Source organism: Giraffa tippelskirchi, chromosome X, assembly GCF_054371585.1.
Source record: "Giraffa tippelskirchi isolate mGirTip1 chromosome X, T2T-mGirTip1v1.2.pri, whole genome shotgun sequence".
NCBI classification, from domain to species: domain Eukaryota; kingdom Metazoa; phylum Chordata; class Mammalia; order Artiodactyla; family Giraffidae; genus Giraffa; species Giraffa tippelskirchi.
Genome location: NC_137289.1, coordinates 94,778,975 through 94,801,976, shown reverse-complemented (window position 1 = coordinate 94,801,976; position 23,002 = coordinate 94,778,975). Strand labels below are relative to the sequence as shown.

The 23,002-nt window shown below is 47.0% G+C and overlaps 1 long non-coding RNA gene and 1 pseudogene across 2 annotated transcripts; both read left to right on the top strand.

Annotated features, from left to right (window-relative positions):
• The first annotated feature begins 7,668 nt into the window (after window positions 1–7,668).
• LOC145535415 (uncharacterized) lies at window positions 7,669–12,135 on the top strand. Its single transcript, XR_014075411.1, has 3 exons — window positions 7,669–7,786; window positions 8,103–8,351; window positions 10,659–12,135. It is a non-coding gene; the product is annotated as an uncharacterized LOC145535415 (long non-coding RNA).
• A 4,172-nt stretch (window positions 12,136–16,307) lies between these two features.
• LOC145535404 (24-hydroxycholesterol 7-alpha-hydroxylase pseudogene) lies at window positions 16,308–19,042 on the top strand (annotated as a pseudogene). The gene has a single exon (XR_014075401.1). The product of XR_014075401.1 is annotated as a 24-hydroxycholesterol 7-alpha-hydroxylase pseudogene (transcript).
• Window positions 19,043–23,002: the final 3,960 nt, after the last annotated feature.

The window sequence follows — 23,002 nt, the reverse complement described above, 5'->3', positions numbered from 1 at the left end:
AGGGAGTTAGAGAAGGTGAGGTTCAGAAAAAGAATGAGACCGGCACTTTACAGGAACAGATCACCTTTAGTGAGGCGAGAAGGGGCAGCAGTCAGGTTAGCCAGCTGCTGCACTAACCTAAGAAAAGAGTAAAGATGTATAGGCATGTATGTGGAAAGTTACTGTCTTAAGGGGGCCTGTTCTTCTCCAAGGTTGTTCAGAGTAGTTATCTCTTCAACAGCTGGGGCAAGGAATTTTGGAGATGGGCCAGAGGCTGGACCGGCTGGGAGCTGGGTGTAATCAACCTAATGTCCATGTTTTTCTTCCGGTGAGAGAGTTCTTTGTTTTGCATAGAATGGTGGGAAGGACCCGGAGGGGAGTTTTAACTCCAGGCTACCTCCAGCCGTGCAACTTTCCTTCATTCCAGACCCTAAGGAATATATACAAAAAGAGAAAGAGAGGTGGGTGCCCTTAATGTTCAGGGCTTCTTCGTGCTGATAAATGAGGGTCAGGGGTTGGTGGTACGGGAGGAAGGAAGTCTAAGGCCTGTAGTGTTGATTTTTTATTTTAGCCGTCAGGGTCTCAAGCAAAACAGCAGTCTTGACTTGGTCTCAGGAAAAGGCTCGGATTCGGTCTTGGAGGAATCTCTGGAAAAGATTAAACAAACAAGGCCCAAAGGTGAGTAGGAGGATGATAAAAATGAATGGTCTGAGAAGGGGTAAAGGTTAGAAAAGGCTTCCTGTAGCCACAGGGTGGCGATGTAATCTTCAATGTGTTCCAGCGTGGCTCCTTGAGGACTCCAGACCCAGCTTTCTGCTAGAAGTTGTCTCAGGCTCAGGGCCGGGGCAATGGGATGATCCAGAGGGATGGGATGGGGAGGGAGGTGGGTGGGGGGTCCAGGAAGGGGAACACCTGTAAACCCATGGCTGATTCATGTCAATGTATGGCAAAAACTATTACAATATTGTAAAGTAATTAGCCCCCAACTAAAATAAATAAATTTATAAAAAAAAAAAAAAGAAGTTGTCACAGGAATAATTGTAGCCATGAAACCGACAGGCTCATCTGTTGCCAGTTGGGGGCGGTGGAAGCGGTGAGGACTTTAGAGTTGTAGGGCCTGTGTGAGAAACTTAATAGGTATTAGTCTGGTAAGCATTTTCATCAATGGGCTGCATAACCTTTTTTAACCGGGTAATGTGTACCCAAGGGGTGATTTTGTTGTTAGTTTTGGAGCAGTAGGGGTCAGCAGAATTACTGTGTAGGGTCCTTGTCATTTTGGAGTTAGATCTGAGTGGGACTGAACTGTCATATAGACTTTGTCTCTTATTTGAAGGGATGGGTATGGAAGATTGGGATGTGGTCGGGGGAGTAAGTTATCCATATGTTGTCAAAGGGCATCTCGTGTCTGGGCAAGTAAAGGAAAAGGAAGGTGGGAAAGCAGTTTGGGACTGTCTTGGGAGGGGGGAAGAGCCAAAGGTATTGTGGGCCTCCCATACATGGCCTCGAATGGACTGATATTTAAGGGTTTTTTTTGGTAAGGCCGGACCTTTAAGAGGGCTAAAGGGAGGAGTTTCGTTCAGTCTTGAAGTTTGATCGTTAATTTGGTCAGAGTTTTTTTTTAGGACTTGGTTGGCTCTCTCAACACTATCAGAAGATGGGGGATGATAAGGAATGTGAAACCTCTAAGGAACTTGAAGGGCTCGTGCAATATTTTGGGTGATTTGGGATGTGAATTCGGGTCCATTGTCAGCCTGGGGGGAGGAAGGCATTTCAAACCTTGAGAGAGTTTCAGTAAGAATAACCTGACCCACAGTAGGGGCTCATTTGTTAGTAGTCGGGAAAGCTTCAATCTATCTAGAAAATGTATCTACAAAGACTAGGAGAAATTTCAGCCTTTTTACGGGTGGCATGTGGGTGAAATCTACCTGCCAGGCTTGTGTGGGAAGATATCTATAAATTCGGTGGGTGGGGGAAGGAGGGGGGCGAATGTTAGAATTAGGATTTGTCCGCTGACAAATGGTAGAAGTTTGGGTCAGATTATTGAAATAAGTCACATCGTCTTTAGTCAGTTTAATCAAGTTCTGAAGGCAAGTCTTAAGTACTTTTGTAGAGGGGTGGAAAAGGGAATGTAAATATGAAAGTAAAGTGTGGATGTTAGGCTCACCAATTTTGGCTATAGTAAAGACAGGACTACCAGAGGCGGCTTGTCATTTTGTTTTGTGATTTGGTATATTGTTCTAAAAGGAGATAGGACTATGTTGCTGATGTCTCTGGCAATGTATTACAGCAGCTTGTTTGGGGAACTGAGCCGCATGGAGGAGTTCAGAAATAAAAGAAGCATTGAGAATAGGTGTGTCCTTCTGAGTGAGCAATCTCCTCTCTTTCCAGATTACAATGTTAGAATGTAATATGTTATAGACATATTTGGAGTCAGTGTAAATGTTTCTTTTTTGGTCTTTGGCTAGGGTCCAAGCTTGTGTAAGAGTTATCAGTTCAGCCTGTTGTGAGGATGTGTGAGCTGGGAGTGTGGCTAACTTGATGAGGCAAGGGGGGATAACTCTGTTGGGCTGTCTCTGGACTATTAGTGTTCATATTGCCATCTATGAACCAGGATGGGATTTTGGGGTCAGTAAGGGGCTGATCGGTTATATGTTCAAAGGGATTAAGTGTCATATCTAAGGTCTGAACACAGTCATGAAATAGGTGTTCTGCTTCTGGATCTGGTGTAGGGAGTAAGCTAGCAGGATTAAGAGGTTTACAAGGCATAAAAGAAAGGGATGGGTCGAGGAGGTGTGTGTGGAGGATTTGTAGTCGAGCAGGGGGCAGAGAAAGGAAAGTCTGATGAGAGAGTAAATCTTTGAAGGAATGAGGTGAGCATACATTTAGAGGAGCATTTTGGGTTGGTTTTGGGGCTTTAGGTATTAAGAGGGTGGTTGCAGCTATGTAGGAGAGGGTCTGTTGTAGAGGATGTGGGTAAGAAGCTGGCGGGGTTAAGGGGGGCGCAGGGGGAGAATGAGAGCCGAGGGTTGAGGAGAAAGGCGTATAGGACCTGCACCCTGGAAGGGGGAAGGGAGAGGAAAGCCCGATGTGATAGTAAGTCTCAGAAGCTGTGTGGAGAACAGACTGTTAAAGGGGCATGTCTAGAGAGTTTATTTGCTTTGGGTGCGAGGGCTGCGATAGGAGCCGTGGCCTGTATGTCGGGAGGCCACCCTTGGTCACCATGTCAAGCTGTTTTGACAGATAGGCTATGGGAGCCCAGGTGTCTCCAGCCTGCTGACATAGAAGCCCCAGGGCCTGTCCTTGGTTGGAATGGGCAAAGAGAAAGAATGGTCTGGTGTGATCTGGCAGGTGGAGAGTTGGCACTCGGAGGAGGCTCAGGGTGAGCTGGCGAATAGGATTGGCCAGCGAGAAAGGGTTAAAGAGGGGCTCATCCAGACATCCTTCAGTTGTCTCATAGAGCAGCTTTGCAAAGAGGGAGAAGTTAGGGATCCAGATACGGAAAAAATTTAGGAGGCCGAGGATAGACAGGAGTTCTCTTTTGGTTTTTGGAAGTGGACAGTTAATTAAGGCCTGGATTATATCTGGGGGAATAATTTTTTGTTGGTGGGACATGGAGAGCCCCAGATAGGTGACGTTTGTCTGTACTACTTGGGTCTTGGATGGGAACACCCGGGTCTTGGATGGGAACACCCGATCACCCTAGGATCCCAGGGCCCCAAGGAGTTTGGCAGTGTGTTGGAGGCAGAGTTTTCGGGTTGGGCTACAAAGGAGGAGGTCATCTACGTATTGGAGGAGATGACTCTGGGCTAGGTCGAGTGTCTCTAGGTCCTTTTGTAAAGCCTGTCCAAAAAAGCGAGGGCTGTCTCTGAACCCCTGGGGGAGAACTGTTAGTTGTTGGGAAGCATGAGTCTCGGGGTCTTGCCAGGTGAAGGCGAAAAGGGGTTGAGAGAAGGGGTGGAGGGGGATGGTGAAAAAGGTGTCTTTGAGATCTAATAGCATGAAGTGGGTTGCAGTCGGGGGTATGGCAGACAGAAGGGTGTAAGGGTTAGGGGCTACTGGGAAAGTCGACGTGATGGCCTCATTGATTTTTTGCCTATCCTGGACCAGTCTCCAAGAGTTTGGTCCCTTCCTTACTGCCAGAATAGGGGTGTTGTGTGGTGAATGGGTAGGCATTAAGATAGAGGCCTGAAGAAGACCGGTCTATGATAGGCTTAAGTCTCCTGTGGGCCTCGGGGGTGAGAGAATACTCTTGTTGGGTGATTATATTCGAGGGGTCCTTTAGGGTAATGTGGACTGGGGGATGATGTTTGGCTATGGATGGGTGATCAGTGTCCCAGACGTGGGGGTCCAAGGCGGGTAGATCTAAGGGAAAGTCAGGGGTGCGGGAGAGGGACAGTCCAGGTGCCATCTTCATGCAGAATATAGAGACTGTATCGAGGTGGGGTATGGTAATAAAGACCCCCAATTTGGATAACAAATGTCTCTCTAGGAGTGCCATTGGGCATTTAGGCATTATCAGGAATGAGCGTATGAGGTCGATTTTTCAAATTGACAGAGTAATGGAGGGCTGAGTTTTGGCCTTAAGGGAACTCCAGAGACCCCCTTGATTGTGAGTTCTGAGTCTTGAGTTGGGCCAGAGTAGGAAGTTAAGAGAGAGAAAGCGGCTCCAGTGTCTATTACAATACAGGTCTTTTTTCTGGCCATTACCCCGTCTACCCTAAGTTCTGAGCTCGTGTCTGGGACACGGACGGGGAGGCTGGAACCCAGGCCCCGTCATTGGAACAACTCTCGTAGGGTTGGGCTGGGGTTTTGGGGAGAAGCGGGAATCTCTCCAGGGGTGCCAGGGCATCCCTATGAACATTCCACTCTCCAGGTCTGGGAGGTGGGGACCTCCCCAGTGTTGTCAGGGCGTCCCTGGGGACAGTCCACCTTTTAGTGTCTCCACTGACCATAGGTTGGGCATGCTTTTGTAGGGGGCCGCAGGTTTGGGCATGCCTTTGTCCAGTGTCCTGACTGGTTGCATCGGAAGCAGGGTCCAGGGGGGAGGTCTTAAGTCCCAGTCTGGGATGACTTGGGCCGGGCTGATCTCTTCCCTTAATTGCTGCCGCCAAAAGGGCATATTTAGCTTTTCTCTCACGGTCTTTTTCTCTCTTAGCTTCCTCCTCTCTATTATTGAACACCTTGAAGGCTACTTCTAGAAGGTCTCTTTGGGGGGAGGTCTCAGGACCCTTGTCTAGCTGTCGAAGCTTGCGTCTAATATCAGGGGCGGACTGGCTGATGAACTGAAGATGAAGGTAGAGTAATCCAGCAGGGTGGTGATATCTTAGTTAGTAAACTTCTGGACTGCCTCTGTGAGGCATGCCAAAAATAAGGCTGTATTTATGTCTGCCCCTTGGGTGATTTCTCTGACTTTATCAAAATTGACATGGATATGAGCATTTTTCTGCATTCCTTCTAGAAGGCAGGTAATCATATGATTCAGTCTCCTGATACCTGGGTCACTGGGCTGGTAAGTCCAGTGGGGATCTGATTGAGGCACCGCCTCATCAGCAGCTGGGCTATCCCTGTCTTGGTTATGGAAGTGATCGGCATGGGCTTTTGCCACTTGCCGGATACGTTCTTTTTCATCTAGGGTGAGAGAGGCATTTAGGATATAATATATGTCACTCCATGTGAGGTTATAGGCCTTGGAGAGTTTCAGGAATTGTTCTCTGTATCTGGTAGGATTTTCATAAAATGATCCTAACTTTTCTTCTATCTGGCTGATATCTGACAATGAAAATGGCACGTGGACTCGTGTGGGGCACTCTGGCCCTGCTCCCTCTCTCAGGGGAAACATATGTTGGGTATGTGACCGTGTGGCAGGAGGGGAGGGAAGAGGGAAGGGGTGGTCAGGGAGACGGGGTGGCGGGGTTGAGGGGGAGTCAGGAGAGGTTTTGGGGTCAGTAGGTGAATTGGATGAGGGGGAAGGAGAGGGTTGGCGGGGTGGCAGATAGGGAGGGGGCTCGTCCGCTGGGTCAAATTCTGGGGGTGCGGAAGGTCATGACCAGTGGTTAGTTGAAGAAGAAGAGCCCTTTTGTTTGGGAGGCAAGGTGCATAGAAGGACCTCGTGGGTGGACCAGTTCTTGCATAGGGAGGGCCTGCTCGGAAGGGCTCAAAAGGTTTGGGCATATGGGACCTCTGACCCTTTGCCATTCCATTTGAGGAAGTTAGTGAGATCTGATAAAATATTGAAATCAAAAGTCCCAAACTCAGGCCAGTGGTCTTGGTTGTCTAATTGGTATTGAGGCCAGATCTGTATACAGAGTTGTTTTAATCGGTTAGCTTTGAGTTCAGTGAGAGAGAGTGGCTTGAGATTTTTGAGAACACGGGCCAGAGGGGAATCCTTTAGGACAGATTGGCTAGACCCCATAATTGAAAGGCAAGCAGAGGTTCCTATTGGGAGCTCGAGTTGTCACCATAGTTGAAATAGGAGTTATGAGAAGAGAGCTCTGTGTCGAGGTGGAGCATCCCCTACTTTGGCCTACGGAGTGGCCATAGGCCAAAGGTCCCCGGGACCCGGGAGGGCTAAGTTTTAGGGCGCCTCTAGAAAAACCATCCAGATTGGATCTTACCTTAATTTAGGGGCTGGCTTGAATGGAGTGTTGCATGTAAAGCAGTCGAATGGCAAACGGCCTCTCTGCTGGAGTTGGTCGGTCTCGAGAAAAAGAGAGTGTAGAGAAACCAGGAAGGGGGGGCAGTATTCCTCGGGGTACGTGGAAAACCAATAAAGCCCTTACACAGGACCTGTACCGCTCACGAAGGCACAGGGCGTCCTCTCGAGGAGGTCTTGAAAGCCCGGGAAGGAAAGTGAGCTCGACAGTCTTCCACGCTCCGAAGAGCTAGCCGTGGAGAAGGAGAAGGAACCTCAACCTCCTGCGTCTCAGCACCAAAAATGTAAGGTACGGAGTTAGAGTAGGCGAGGTTCCGAAAAAGAATGAGATTGGCACTCTACAGGAACAGATCACCTTTTATGAGGTGAGAAGGGGCAGCAGTCAGGTTAGCGAGCTGCTGCACTTATCTAAGAAAAGAGTAAGTATATATAGACATGTATGTAGAAAGCTACTGTCTTAAGGGGGCCTGTTCTTCTCCAAGGTTGCTGGGAGTAGTTATCTCTTAAATGGCTGGGGCAACGAGTTCTGGAGTTCGGCCAGAAGCTGGGCCAGCTTGGAGCTGGGTGTAATCAACCTAATATCCATTTTTTCTTTGGGTGAGAGAGTTCTCTGTTTTGTTTAGAACGGTGGGGAGGACCTGGAGGGGAGTTTTAACTCCAGGCTACCTTGAGCCATGCAACTTTCCTTCACCTTTGCCTAGTTAGATCCAGACACAAAGGGCTCCTTGCCCTTTATGAAACATTAGGGAACATTTCAGAAAATTTATCACACACCACCGTGGGAAAAATTGAAGAAGTCCTAAAAATGCAGCGATGTATCATATGCATGTTCTTCAATCATGTCTGATGGGAAGAATTGATATTGTTCAAGGATCAATTTCACCCAAACTCCTCGATAGAGTCCTCCAAAATGCCAGCAACGATTTTTGCAGAAATTGATGAGCTGATTTCTTAAACAAATTCTTTCTTTCTTTCTTTTGCTCCATCAGGTCTTATTTGGGGAATGTGGAAACTTCATTGTGTCACGCAGGATCTTTTGTTGCAGTGCACAGGCACTCCAGTCACGATGCCCAGGCTCAGTAGTTGCTCCACTGCATATAGGATCTTCGTTCCCTGACCAGAGATTGAAGCGATGTCCCCTGCATTGTGAGGCAGGTTCTTTTTTAAAAGATTCATTTGTTTGCTTGTTTACGTAATTTTGGCTTGGCTGGGTCTTTGTTGCTGCACACGTCAGGTTATTCTAGTTATGGTGAGTGGGAGCTACGCTCTAGTTGCCGCAGATAAGCTTCTCATTGCGGTGACTTCTCTTGTTGCAGAGCACAGGCTCTAGGCACTCAAGTTTCAGTAGTTGCAGCTGTCATGCTCCAGAGCACAGGCCCAGCAGTTGTGGTGCTCAGGCTTAGTGGCCTTTCAGCTTGTGGGATCTTCCCGGAGCAGGGATCGAAACCGTGTTCTCTGCATTGGCAGGTAGAGTCTCAACCACTGGACAACCAGAGAACTCCCTGATGAGCTGATATTGAAATTTATGTGAGAACAGAAGCGCGATGATAGCCTGAAGACTTGTGACTATGCACAAATAAAAAGACAAACACAGCCTAGTTTCATCGCTTACTGTACATGTCCAGTAATGGAGCTGTGGATCCATGGGACAGGACTGACAGTCCAGAAGCATTTCCAGACATATGTATGTGGTCAATGGATATTCAGCAGAGGAGTCTAGGTAATTCAATGCGGGGGGGCGGGGGTGGATAATCTTTTGTTGAGCAATTGGTTGTGGAATATCCATATGGGGAAAGCAAACCTCCATTGCCTTGTGTACTTACCTTCCATCATTCACAAAGATTACAGTCAAACGCTCAGAGCTCTACACGCAAAAGCTAAAAGTATAAAAAGTTAAGGACTCAGATGAGAACGTTGTGACTTTTCAGCAGGCAAGTCTTGCACATATGAAGTCAATATTGATAAGCATGAAAAACAAAAAGAACAATATGAACCCAGACTTCACGAATCAAAAATATCAGTCAGATTATATCACCACTCTGTTGATAACTGTATGAGTTTCCTAGGGCTTCCATCATAAAGTACCACAAAGAAGATGCCTTCAGGCAAGAGAAATTTATTCTCTCACAGTTCTGGAGGCCAGGAGTCTGAGACTGGGATGTTGGCAGGGCTGATTCCCTCTGATGGCGCCAAGGGAGAGTCAGTTCCAGGCCTCTCTCATAGGTTCTGGTGGTGGCCTGCAGCACCTGGCCTTCTCTGCCTTGTAGACACTTCACTCCAACTCTTCCTCTGTCTTCACACAGCCTCTCTCTCTGTGTGCTCACATGGCTTTCTTATAAACGTAGCAGTCACTTGATTTGGGCCACCGTAACACACTGTGACCTCACCTTAACTAATTATATCTGCAAAACCCCATTTCCAAATCAAGTCCCATCCACAGGCTCCAGGGGGTGGGGCTTCAACATCTTTTTCTGGGGGACACAGTCCAACCCACAGCCACCCTCCACCACCTCCCACTTCACTCTGAGCACAAGCCCTCAGCATGTCCCCTGAGGCCTCCACATCCAGTCCCCGTCAGGTCTTGGCCCCCTGTCCTGCTGCTCTCCTCTTCACCCACTCTGCTCCAGCCACACTGGTCTCCTCACGCTCCCAAACCTCCCTCAAGTCCTCACTCCGTCTCTGCTTGACAACAAAGCCGACCCTGACCACCCAGTTGAAAAGGGAAAACCACTCCTCCAAGTGCTCCCTGTCTTTTCTCCTGCTGCCCTTCCGGCCAGAGATGTCACCATATTCCCAAAGGCTATCTAGTGTAGTTGTTATTTCATTTCTTGACAGTCTGTCCTGGCTAGACTGGAACCTCCATGGAGGCCTGGAACAGTGTCCAGCAAAAAATGTTCCTTGAGTTACCGAATAAATAAAGCTACTGTAGAAAATGTAATAAAATATTCTTCTGAGCCAGGAATGGGGAACTACTTCCTAAATATTGTTTTAAGCCCATAACAGATTAATATCAAGAATATACCGATATTTTAAATATTCTGCTGATAATCCAGAATTTAACTGCAATTCCGATTTGTGGAAATGGGAACAGGATACAAACAGGCTAGTTACAGCGGAGGAAACCCCCAAAGGTCGCAGGATACAGTAGGAGTGGAGATGGGGGCAGCCATAGCAGGGAGCAGTCTGGCATGACTGAATCCAGTGAAGCCTGCACATCCCTGACCTCCAGCATTTCTGCTCCTGGGAAACTGTGACCAGTCCCCTCAGCGGGGGTGTATGAGGGTGTCCTCATGGTGTCGACTGTGGAGGCGTGAGTCAGAGACACCTAGACGTCCCACTGACTGTCTTTCTGCTCTAATGTCAGACCCTCAGGTGGGTCTGCTTAATTCATGAATTTCCACTTGTGTATGGATGACAGAAGTCAACACGCTAGACCCTCTCTCTGTACGATCTTTGGGCTTTCCTCCCACATGTCTGACCAGAGTGTCCACACCTACTCTCTACATGTCCATGAGAATCCGGTTCTGGCCTGACACAGTTTTTCTCCAGGGATGATGGTGAAAACCTATTAATATCTGCTAAACCTACAACTAAAACTATCACAACGTCTGCTCAGGGCTCCCCCTTTTTAGCACCCACAGGGAGCTTGGACAGAGAGCTCATTTAGTCATCTGTAAGTAACTGCAATGCTTTACTTCCCACTTGGCTTTCCTACAGGGTCCCTAGCCCAGCACTGCACTGCCCTTTACTTGGAGAAGCTGGCCTGCTCCCCTCTCCTCCTGTTGATTTTATTTATTTATTTTTGCCTATGCTGGGTCTTCCTTTCTGCAAACAGGCTTTCTCTAGTTGAAGGGATTGGGGACTACACTCTAGATGCTGTGCTCTCATCATGTTGACTTTATTCGTATACTTTTGCCGGTGCTTGTCTTCATTGATGAACACGGGCTTTCTCTAGTTGTGGCGAGTGGTGTCTACACTCTAGTTGCTGAGCACAGGCTTCTCATCGCCGTCACTTCTCTTATTGCAGAACGTGGGCTCTAGAGCACAGACTCAGTTGCTCTGTGGCATGTTGGATCTTCCAGGACCGGGCATTGAAGCAGTGTTCCTCGCGTTGGCAGGTGGATCCCCATCCACTGAACCCCCAGGGAAGTCCTCCTCATGTTTTGTCTTGCTCCATCCTGAACTGTAACTACTTCTCTAACCTCTGCTTTCTCCTGGATTAAAATTACATGTGTATATGTGGGGGAGGGGGGAGAATCGTGTCTGACTCTTTGCGACCCATGGACTGTAGCCCACAAGTCTCTTCTCTCCACGGAATTTTCCAGGCAAGAATACTGGAGTGGCTTCCCATTTCCTTCTCCAGGGACTCTCCCTCACCCAGGCATGGGACCTGTGTCTGTTGTGTCTCTCATGTTGGCAGGCAGAGTCTTTACCACTAGCGCCACCTGTCTTTTGAAAGCCTGAATGAAAGTGTGCGGCTCTACAAATTGGACCACCTGAATCATTTCCTCTACAAGTTCACTGACATCATCCACTCATGCCTGCTGCGAGTCCTTTCACACTCCTTCCAGACAGGTCCAGGTTAGCATCTGCAGCCTTTGACACATCTCCCTTGACATGGGTTTCAACCTAAATAGATCAGCTTTATTACTGATGAAACTGATTGGGCAGACCGTGATTGGGCATCTGAGCCAAGTCAATTTGCTGACTTCCTCCAGACTGGCTGAGACCTGGGGATGGCCACCCTCAGGGAACCATGGGCCCCGAGGATTGATCCACCTTCCCAGGCTGCTGCCTCCCGTGGTCAGCTTCATTCCCTGTCGCACTCTGACCTGTGTGGCAGACCCATTTTCTTCAGTACATATTATCTCTGAGATTCGCTTTCTCATACTGAGTTAGATTATCTGTCACACACACTCTTTCTGTAACATTCCTGTGTCACTCTATAATGCTTTTTCCACTACACATATTCTCTCTCACACCCAGTCTCCCCTAGACTCTATCTCTGACACTCTGTGCCACACACTCACTCTGTCATGGTGTCTGTGAGAGAGTTAACTTAGTCAGGTTGCTAGCGGGACCAAGGCTCTTTAAGGAAGAGGTGAACATTCTTTCTTTTTCACATTCTTTTGCCTTAGACATGGAGGCCTGGTAGGCAGCAGAATCTCTTGCTCAATGAAATGCTTTTTTTGAGCTCGGAACCTATGTCATGGGAGAAGGTCTGGGTAAAACTTCCATGGCCTTGAGCTCTAGGTTAAACCATTTCTTCTGGTTAATATCCTGCAGATGTCATCCCAGGATATATGTTACGAGAAAGGGCCTGGGCAAAATTTTCACCGCCTTGAGGCATCTTTTTAATCTAAACCTATTCTCAGCAGCTAGCAGTAAAGTATATAATGCTCTCCTTAAACTAGCAAAGCGGGTACTCTTTCAAACCCCTTCTGATGTCTATGTCAGAAGCTTTTTCTGTCACTATCACTTTAATAAAATTCCTACTGCACAAATCTCTGAGTGACTGAACTTGCATCCCTTGGTCCTGGAATTAAATCTTCTCCTTTGCAGACCACAAATCCGGTGGCACCTTCCACCACTCACCGTGCACGTTAAGTTACCATCTATCATCTTGGGGGCTCACTATCGCTATCACTATCATCTGCAGCTTAGTCTCTTCCCATCACATTCTGTCCTTTTGAATTCCTGTCCCAATCACATATTCAGGCTGTCACACTCACTCAAAACCATTCACCTGTCACAGTGGTAAAATCTCTGAGGAACTCATTCTATCATACACTGTCTTTCCTTCATACTCTCTCACTCTCTTGTCACACGTATTATTTGTCATTGTCATTATCATTTTCCTTTGCACATCTCACAGTTCAGAACCAACTTAAGTCCCATGCCTGATGGAGCACTGCAGTCATCAGTTTTGAGAAATGGAGAAACCAAAATGCACAAGACTTGGAGCTGCTGGTGTTGGGGAGAGAGTGGGTTTATGTGATTTGTTTGGAGGAGAGCTGCATCATGGGAGACAGGAGACTGACATGGCAATACTGTCTGACAACTGACCTGGTGGACCAACACATGGAAAGCCCCTGCAACAGCACATGGACCATAGCAAGTGCTAGCTATCACTACGAAGGAAGAGCACAGGTACAGGTGTGGGCTGGACAGACGGGGCACACTAGTGGGTCGTGTGGCTTGGCCCCTCACCCTCTAGTCCATCGTAGTCTAGTGAGCCCCCTTCTACAGCACGACTATTCTTACAAATGTTCCCCCAACCTGACAGTGGGCCCCTAAGGGCGAGATGTGTCCAGGCTCCCCGCTGGGGTCCTCTTGGCCACAGAGCAGGGGACAGACACAGGCAATAGACTGGGTCTACCCACACTCTAAAACTGACTGGGGGCCAGAATCGAGAGAAAGTGGGAGGGTGGTAAGGTGGGACAGGAATGCCCCACCCACAGGGAAGGGTCAGCCACTGCTTGTGCCTGTCCTCCTACAGGGGGGTGGGGGAAGTCTGCTGGCCTTGGATTTGGAGGGCCGAGAGGACTCTCAGGCCAGGGTGTGGGGCTCAGGGGCCGGACTGAAGTACAACCCCTGATGCAGTCACCTCCCATGGCAGCAATGGCCCCTGGCAGATGCACCCCATGCCCAGGCAGTGCTGCTTCAGCCCGGTCGTCACTCCGGGCTGTACCTTGCTTGTTGTCTTCACCGCCTTCCAGACGCAGAAGTAGACCAGCACCCAGCAAGCAAGCAGACACAGAGTCACCTCCCAGTTGAGGGCCCCGGCACGAACAGGCCATCGGAGAGCCTCAAGACTTTGTTCCTGGGGAGGGAAAGGCCATGAGAGTTGTGCCAGCAGAGGGCAAGAGACTGCGGGTGTCCAGGGGAACACGGCCCTTCCCCCAGCCCTTGAGTCTAGCCGGTTCCTCCAGTGCTTCTGAGGGGCCCGGGGCAAGCCCAGAGCCTGCAGTCCCTGCAGTCTCTGAGCCTGGACCCCCAGTCAGCCCAGCCCCATGCCATCCCCAGTGAGTCCAACAGCAGTCCCTGCTTCCCTGCCCAGGCAGGCAGGATAGGCACAGCCCACTCCGCATTCGTGGTCTCAGGACTGCAGGGCCGGTTCCCAGCGCACCCCCATGTGCATGCACCTGCACATGCCCTAAGGCCCAGACAAGATCGCAGACTTGAGCTACGTGTGGGAGACAAATGGGACCGACCGGGCTTGGCCCTGGTGCTCGACTCTCTTCCAGAAGTTGAAGTCAGTAGGCTGGTCACATGTGAACGTGGCAGCAGAGGTGTAAGGGGAAGGGGCTCACTTGGTGTTTCCACGTTTGGTGGGAAACAGCGAAGTGCTCATAAACACCTAAGAGGGACATCCAGGGCCAGCGTCAAGGCCTGATGGCACAGGCGTTCTCGGCGCCCATCATGACATCACCTGCTCAGGGGCATGGTTTCCTTTTTGTGCCTCAGCCCCTCAGATGCTCCGGCTGACCGTGGTGGGCTGATGAGAAGCGTGTGTGGTCATGGAGGCCACAGACCCAGGTGCCGGTGGAGGTGTTGTGGTTGGAGGTGCTGAAGGCCAGGGAGGCCCAGATAACCTGGTGACCCAAATGGCCCTGAAGGGCACCAGGGCCTCGGAAGTGCGGGAGAGGCGGGTGCGGCCGAAACTGGAGCCCCAGAGCCGGTGCAGGCATCTAACGCTCCGGGACCTGGTGGAGATGCTTCGCCTTGGCTGGAGGGACAAGCCATGCCAGAGCCCGGTGGCCACGCTGCCCCGGGGCCTGGTGTATGTGCTGCATCGGGACTTGGTGGGCATGTGCCCCTGTGGCCGGAGCACAAGGAAGCCAACTTCTCAATTTATATCTTATTTGAACAGAGGTGAGGGGATGGAGCAGGGAAGAAAGGGCCTACTCTAGACATTGGAATGGAGAGAAGACGGTCAGCCTGGGGATAGGAAGGGCTGCGGGGAGGGAGAACAAGAAGACGGCTGGCGGGTCTGGCCTCGGGGGTATGGGTCAGGGGTGGCAGGGAGAGATGGAGAGGGGAGATGGCCTGAGGGACTGGAAGGCCGGGGAGCAGACTTGGGGTGGGGATGGAGACAAGTGATAACAGCCAGAAGGAAACAGGCCTCTGAATGAAGAGTGGGCCTGAGGCACAGGCAAGGTTGGTGTGAGAGGGTCCCTTAGCCTCGCTGCCACCAGCTCCATCGTAGTGCTCCTTCTGCCACCCATGGAGGCAGAGATGGCCAGCCAGTCCCTGAGCCCACGCATCCAGCCCTACCACAGGGCAGTAGGGAAGGAGCTCACAGTGAATGGCAGCATGCCAACGATGTTAGTTTGCAAAGGGGCCTGGGCGGGTGGCAGGTGTCTGGGGTCATTCTAATAGTCAATTGGAGACCCCGCAAAGGTGAAGTCTAAGGATGTAGACATGCGCAGTGAGCCTGTCACCAGCTGAGGGGGCAGAGAGAATTAGAGGAACAGTTCCCACATTTACTTTGAGTTTCTTTTTCCATCCTTTTTAGCTGGCTGACTGCTAAAAACGGTGGCCAACTCAGTATTTGCATCACCTCCTGTGTCAAGCAGCTTTTCCTATCGGTTGGGATCAACCAACCAATTACGGGGTACTTTGTGCCCCTGGTTATCCCTAATCCTAGGCCAAGAAAGAGCACCTAAGATTAACCTAGGCAGTGCATCCTTCCCCAGGGCATTGATTCCTACACTGGTTGCTGATTTATTAAGGGGGCCTAACTGTTAGTTTGCTTATATTGGCCTTTGGGCACTCTTGGCCCTGTTGTTTTCCTCTGGCTGGAGGAGAAGGGTGTTTCAATATTTCTTATAGCAAAAAATAAAGCTGAACTATCATTCTCTGTCTGAATATATTTTCAAATACTGCACCTCCACAGTTTCTTGCCTTTGTCCTTGGTTTCAAGGGAAGGTTCGGGGCTTCATATAGGCTAGTTGCTGCTGAGTTGCTTCAGTCGTGTCCGACTCTGTGCAACCCCATAGACAGCAGCCCACCAGGCTCCGCCGTCCCTGGGATTCTCCAGGCAAGAATACTGGAGTGGGTTGCCATTTCCTTCTCCAGTGCATGAAAGTGAAAAGGGAAAGGGAAGTCGCTAAGCTGTGTCTGACTCTTCGTGACCCCATGGACTGCAGCCTACCAGGCTCCTCCATCCATGGGATTTTCCAGGCAAGAGTACTGGAGTGGGGTGCCATTGCCTTCTCCTATATAGGCTAGTAGTACAGTGTAATTGAAGACAATTTAGGAAGTGGAAGAAAATTAAAATGTATTATGTCTTGTCATTCAGCATTAACTGCTGTCAGTATTTTGGAATATTTTCTTAGTTTTACAGTGGCAATATTTGGCTCAGCTGGTAAAGAATCCACCTGCAATGTGGGAGACCTGGATTCAATCCCTGGGTTGGGAAGATCACCTGAGAAGGGAAAGGCAACCCACTCCAGTATTCTGTCCTGGAGAATTCCATGGATTGTATAGTCCATGGGGTCGCAGTGTTGGACATGAATCAGCGACTGTCACTTCATAAATAACAATAATGTAATATTTGAATGTTCAGGATTAAGTTTTTCCTGGAATTAATTTAACATACACGCTTTTCCTCTTTCTAAAATTTCTTCAATTCTGTCCCGGATAGCCAGGACTTGAGAAAGACGTGGACGTGGGAGGAAGAGATGATGCAAAAATTACCTAAAAATTGGGGCGGGGAAAAGAGGCTAAAGTTTAGAAGTCGAACAAACTGCAAAAGTAACAGCGGAAAAGTTGAGTGGTCCAGTGAGTGCCCTGTTCCAGGGCGAAGAAGCAAGACTTTTCCCTTCTCTGACTCAGGAAGGTGCTAGACAAAAACATGGAATTTATTTCCCCAGCAGTGATTATAATCTTAGGTTGTGTTGCTGTTTTATTATTTCTTCAGTGGAAGAACTTGCGTAGACCGCCGTGCTTAGGGGGCTGGATTCCTTGGATTGGAGCTGGATTTGAGTTTGGAAAAACCCCTCTAGAATTTATAGAGAAAGCGAGAATCAAGTATGGGCCAGTATTTACAGTCATTGTTATGGGCACCCGAATGACCTTTGTTACTGAAGAAGAGGGAATTAATGTGTTTCTAAAATCCAAAGAAGTAAATTTTGAACTAGCGGTGCAAAACCCCATCTATCATACAGCCTCCATCGCAAAGAATATCTTTTTAAAACTGCATGAGAAACTTTATATCACGGTGAAAGGGAAAATGGGGACTTTCAACCTATACAAATTCCCTGGACAATTGACTGAAGAATTACAGGAACAGTTGCAGAATTTAGGTACTCACGGGACCACAGACCTGAACAAGTTTATGAGGCACCTCCTTTACCCAGTCACAGTGAACATACTCTTTAAAAAAGGTCTGTTTCCCACAGATGAGAGGAAAATCAGGGAGTTTCACCAGCACTTTCAAGTTTATGATGAAGGTTTTGAATATGGATCCCAGTTGCCAGAATGCCTCTTCAGAAACTGGTCAAAATCCAAAAAATGGCTTCTGGCACTTTTTGAGAAAAACATTCCAGATATAAAAACGTACAAATCTGCAAAAGATAATTCCCCGACAGTAATGCAGGCTGTACTGGATCTCCTAGAGATGGAAGCAAATGAACAAAAGAGTCCAAATTATAGGCTCTTACTACTTTGGGCTTCTCTGTCCAATACTGTCCCTGTTGCATTTTGGACATTTGCATTTGTCCTGTCTCATCCCCAAATCCACAGGACCATTATGGAAGGCATAGCATCTGTGTTTGGCACAGCAGGTAAAGATAAGATTCAAGTGTCTGAGGATGACTTGAAGAAACTCCCTCTAATTAAATGGTGTATTTTGGAAACCATTCGTTTACGAGCCCCTGGTGTCATCACTCAAAAAGTGCTGAAGCCAGTTAAAATTTTGAATTACACTGTTCCTTCTGGTGACTTATTGATGTTGTCTCCATTTTGGCTACATCGAAATCCAAAGTATTTTCCTGAACCTGACCTGTTCAAGCCTGAACGTTGGAAAAAGGCAAATTTAGAGAAGCATGCTTTCTTGGACTGCTTCATGGCATTTGGGAGCGGGAAGTACCAGTGTCCTGGAAGGTGGCTGGCTCTATTGGAGATTCAAATATGTATTATTTTAATATTTTATTATTATGACTGTAGTCTTCTGGACCCATTGCCAAAACAGAGTTCTCTCCACTTGGTGGGTGTCCAGCAGCCGGAAGGACGATGCCGAATTCAGTTTAAACAAAGAAAATGATGTCTGCCTGAGGGCCAGGGCCGTCTGGAGGAATGACTGAACCCCATCCAGTAGCCCGGAGGCACCTAGACCTGAGTTTGACAAGAACACGTCACTTAATTTTATTTTAGGATTTAGTTCAAGACAATGTCCAGGTGGCGTGTGTATTTGGTATTTGAAGTGTAGACGAAGAATCTGACATCACTCTCATTGATACTGAGGCCTCAATACAGGGTAAAATGTTTCAGTGATCCAAAAAGAGGTATTCTTCAGAAGTTGGCATTGGTTTTGTACATTACTGCAGCAGTCCCCAACCTCTTTGGGACCAGACACCAGTTTCATGAAAGACAATTTTTCCACAGATCAGTGGGGGAGGCAGAGTCTTCCGTTTCTCCCACCACTCACCTCCTGCTGTGTGGACTGGTTCCTAACAGCCCAGGGCCCAATACTGATTCGTGACTGGGGATCCCTGCATTATTATATCAAAACTTTAAATAGAAATAATGTCATTTGAATGAAATTTTTCATACATTAAATTCACTGTGAAGACAACATACTTCTATTTTGAAAAAGGCTAATAGTCTTAGACTTGAAAGAGTATTAAATAATGATTTCTGGAAAGTTGCTCTTTTTCTTAATATGATTCTTAACTAGCAATTGGAATTCTTAAACCACTATTAATTTAATTATTTAAGAAACATGTCTAATGCCAAATATATGAATAAAATGATCACTTTCTAAGACCTGTGAAGTCAGGGATCATGTCTGACACTCATTTCTATCCTCCACTCTGCCTAGGACAGCACTTCTCTATAGGATATATTCAATACATGTATGTTGACTGATTTATTCATTTGTATTTTAACTAAGATGAAAGCACCCTTTTGATTCAAGGTGTTTATAATTGTAGTTGAAGAGATAATATTTTTCCTAATTTATAGAAGCTCTAAGGGACGTGTCAAGTCAAATAACATTTCAATCTACTACTTAAGACCTTTGCCTGAAATATTTACTATGAAATCCAGAAAAGAAATCCTATCATGTTCGGGGGAAATATCTGACCCCAATCACAGCGTGATTTGCCCTCTAAGAGTCAATAAAATGCCGTCTGCCTCCTTGGTTGCACAATAAATAAGCTTCGCGAAAAAATAAAAAAAATAAAAATAAAATTTCTTCAAAAACATGTACTTGGATGCACAAAAGAAGTACTGTAATGTAAGTGTTAAACATTTAATATGTTTCCATTTTCCCCTTATAATAATTCAGTGCAATTCTTCTCTATAAGTCTTTTCCTGACTGGTTATGTCCTCAAGATAGATTCCAAAGGGTAGAAGTACTGAGTTAAAAATATACTTTTCTACGGATTTTTTAAGGCTATTGGTCTAGAGTAGGTGGTTGCTACTCAAAACTGTGCCCTCCCACCAGAATTCTAGTTTGCCCACCACCTTTTATTAGTAGGTCTGATTCCTCCCAAAGTAAAAAGCTTAGCTTGCAGAAGATCAAACAACTCAGAAACACTAGAACTATAACTTTATGGCCTACTGATCTTGTTTCATTTCAGTGTGGAAAGTTTGGGGATAATTAGTTAAGTCTTTGGGGGAGGAGTTAGCGCCCTCCAATGTCTAGTATTTCCTGCAACCGCACCAAATTTGCTCATCGTTTTAGTAGTTCTGTGAATTACACTGTATTTTCTACATGTACGATCAGGTTATCTGCAGATAAGGTGTTCTCAGTCACTCAGTTGTGTTCGACTCTTTGCAACCCCATAGATTATATAGCCTGCCAGGCTCCTCTGCCCATGAAATTTTCCAGGTAGGAATACTCAAGTTGGTTGCCATCCTCCAGGGGATCATCCTGACCTAGGGATTGAACCCACATCTCCTGCATTGGCAGGCGGATTCTTTACCAATGTGCCACCTGGGAAGTGACGCGGTGTTAAAATTGAAAGAAAGTCAATGTGCATCTTCACTGAGTAAAGATTCAATAAATCAGAGTAAGCCCATCCCTTGGTGGCTCAGTGGTAAAGAACCCATGTGCCAATGCAGGAGACTCGGGTTCCATCCCTGATTCAGGAAGATCCCCTGGAGTCGGAAAGGACAACCCATCCAGTATCCTTGCCTGGGAAATCCCATGGACAGAGGATCCTGGTGGGCTACAATCCATACTGTTGTGGACTAGAATACAACTGAGCAACTAAACAACAAAACAATAAGAAAGACATCAGAAGAAGTTGAGAATCTGTGTGAGGATATGATACATTCCTGTTCTTAAGAGTATGCTCCCACCATGAGACTGTGGGTATTACTTTTTTAATTTGTGTGGGTCTCAGTTGCAGCATGCAGGATCTTCAATGCAGCATGCGGGCTCTTATTTAATGGTTGCACCATATGGCATCTAGTTGGCTCACCAGGAATTGAACCTGGGCCCCCTGTATTGGGAGTGTGGAATCTTAGCCACTAGACCACGAGGGAAGTCTCTGACCTAAGTATTTTCTTTATTTGGGAAAATAATCGTCTGCTCTATTAGATTAATGAGCTTCCCAGGTGGCTCAGTGGTAAAATAAACAATCTGCCTGCCAAGCAGGAGATATGAGTGTGATCCCTGGGTCGGGAAGATCCCCTGTAGAAAGAAATGGCAACCCACTCCATTATCCTTGCATGGAAAACCCCAAGGACATATGCAGAGGAGCCTGGTGGGCTACAGTTCAAGGGGTTGCAAAAGAGTTGGGCACAACTTAGAGACTAAGCAAGAAGCTGACAAATACAGGGTAGGAAGTAAGAAAATGGACACTTTCATGCCCAATCGGTTGAAGTCAAATCGAAGCAACCTTTTTGGAGGGCAATTTGGTAACATGTATAAAACGTTTTAAAGAGAGATTACTTTTTGACCCAACAATCCTACTTTTTAAATCAGAATTATTGTACATAACGTGTTGGTGGTAGTGCTTTAGTCACTCAGGCATGTCCAACTCTGGCCACCCTGTGGACTGTAGCCCACCAGGCTCCTCTGTCCAATGGATTTCCCAAGCAAGATTACTGCAGTGGGTTGCCATTTCCTTCTCCCAGGGATCATCTGGACCTAGGGATTGACACTGCATCTCTTGCATTAGCAGGCAGATTCTTTACCACTGTGCCACTTGGGAAGCCCATTAATCGAATAGAGCAAAGTAGTATTTTTCCAAGTAAAGAAAATACTTATGTCAGGTACTTCCCCTGAAGTCCAGGGGCAAAAACTCCACACTCCTAATGCACGGGGGCCAGGTTCAGGTCCCGGTGAGCCAACTAGATCCCACACGCTACAACTATTAGATAAAAGCCTGTGTGCTGCAACTGAGACTCACACAAATTAAAAAAGTGTCAAAAGCAATACCCACAATCACATGGTTGGAGCATACCGTTAAGAACAGCAATGTATCATGTCCTCACACAGATTCTCAACTTCTTCTGATTTCTTATTGTTTTGTTGTTTAGTCACTCAGTTGTGTTCTACTCTACAACACTATGGATTGTAGCCCGTCAAGATCCTCTGTTCGTGGGATTTCCCAGGCAAGAATACTGGATGGGTTGTCCTACTCCAGGGGATCTTCCTGAATCAGAGATGGAACCCGAGTCTCCTGCATTGGCGCGTGGGTTCTTTATTACTGAGCCACCAAGGGATGGGCTTACTCCTATTTACTGAATCTTTACTCAGTGAAGATGCACATTTACTTTCTTTCAGTTTTAACACTGTGCTAGTTCTCAGGTGGCACAGTGGTAAATCATATACCTGCCAACGCAGGGGACGCGGACTCGATCCCTCGGTCAGGAAGATTCCCTGGGGGAAGAAATGGCAACCCACTTGAGTATTCTTACCTGGAGAAAATTCCATGGACAGAGGAGTCTGGCAGGCTGTAATCCATGGGGTTACACAGAGTCGAACACAACTGAGTGACTGAAAACACCTTATCTGCAGATAACCTGATCATACATGTAGAAAGTACAATGAAATTCACAGAACTACTAAAACTATCAGCAAATCTGGTGAAGTTACAGGAAACACTAGACATTGGAGGGAGCTAACTTCTCCCCCAAAGACTTAACTAATTGTCCCTAAACTTAACTACATTGCTCTAAAACAAGGTCAGTAGGCCATAAGTTACAGTTCTAGTGTTTCTGAGTTGTTTGATCTTTTGCAAGCTAAGCATTTTACTTTGGGAGGAATCAGACCTACTTATAAAAGGTGGTGGGCCAACTAGAATTCTGGTGGGAGGGCACACTTTTGAGTAGCAACCACCTACTGTGGACCAATAGCCTTAAAAAATCAATACAAATGTGAATTTTTAACACAGTACTTCTTCCCATTGGAATCTATCTTGAGGAAATAACCAGTCAGGCAAAGAATTATACAAAATTCCACTGAAACATTAATAGGGAAAATGGAAACATATTAAATGTTTAATTTAACTTACATTATAGTACTTCTTTTATGCATCCAAGTACATCTTTTTGAGGACATTTTAGAAAGATAAAAACGTTTACATGTTAAATAAAAATAATCCGGGGGACACATTAATCCTGAACATGCAAAAATTACATTATTGTTAAATATGGAGTGACAGTCTCTCAGTCATGTCCGACACTGTGACCCCATGAAGTATAAAATCCATAGAATTCAACAGGCCAAAATGCTGAAGTGCATAGCCTTTCTCTTCTCAGGGGATCTTCCCAACCCAGGGATCAGACCTGGGTCTCCCGCACTGCAGGCGGATTCTTTACCAGCTGAGCCATATATTGCCACTATACAACTAAGAAAGTATTCTAAAATACGGACAGCAGTTAATGCTGAATGAGAAGCCATGATACATTTTAATTTTCTTCCATTCCCTAACTTGTTCTTCAAATACACTGTACTACTAGACTATCTGAAGCCCAGAACCTTCCCTTGAAACCAAGGACAAAGGCAAGAAACTGTGGAGGCACAGTACTTGAAAATATATTCAGACACAGAATGACAGTTCAGCTTTATTTTTTGCTACAAGAAATATTGAAAGACCCTCCTCCTTCAGCCAGAGGAAAACAACAAGGCCAAGAGTGTCCAAAGGCCAATATAAGCAAACAGTTAGGCCCTCACAATAAATTAGCAAC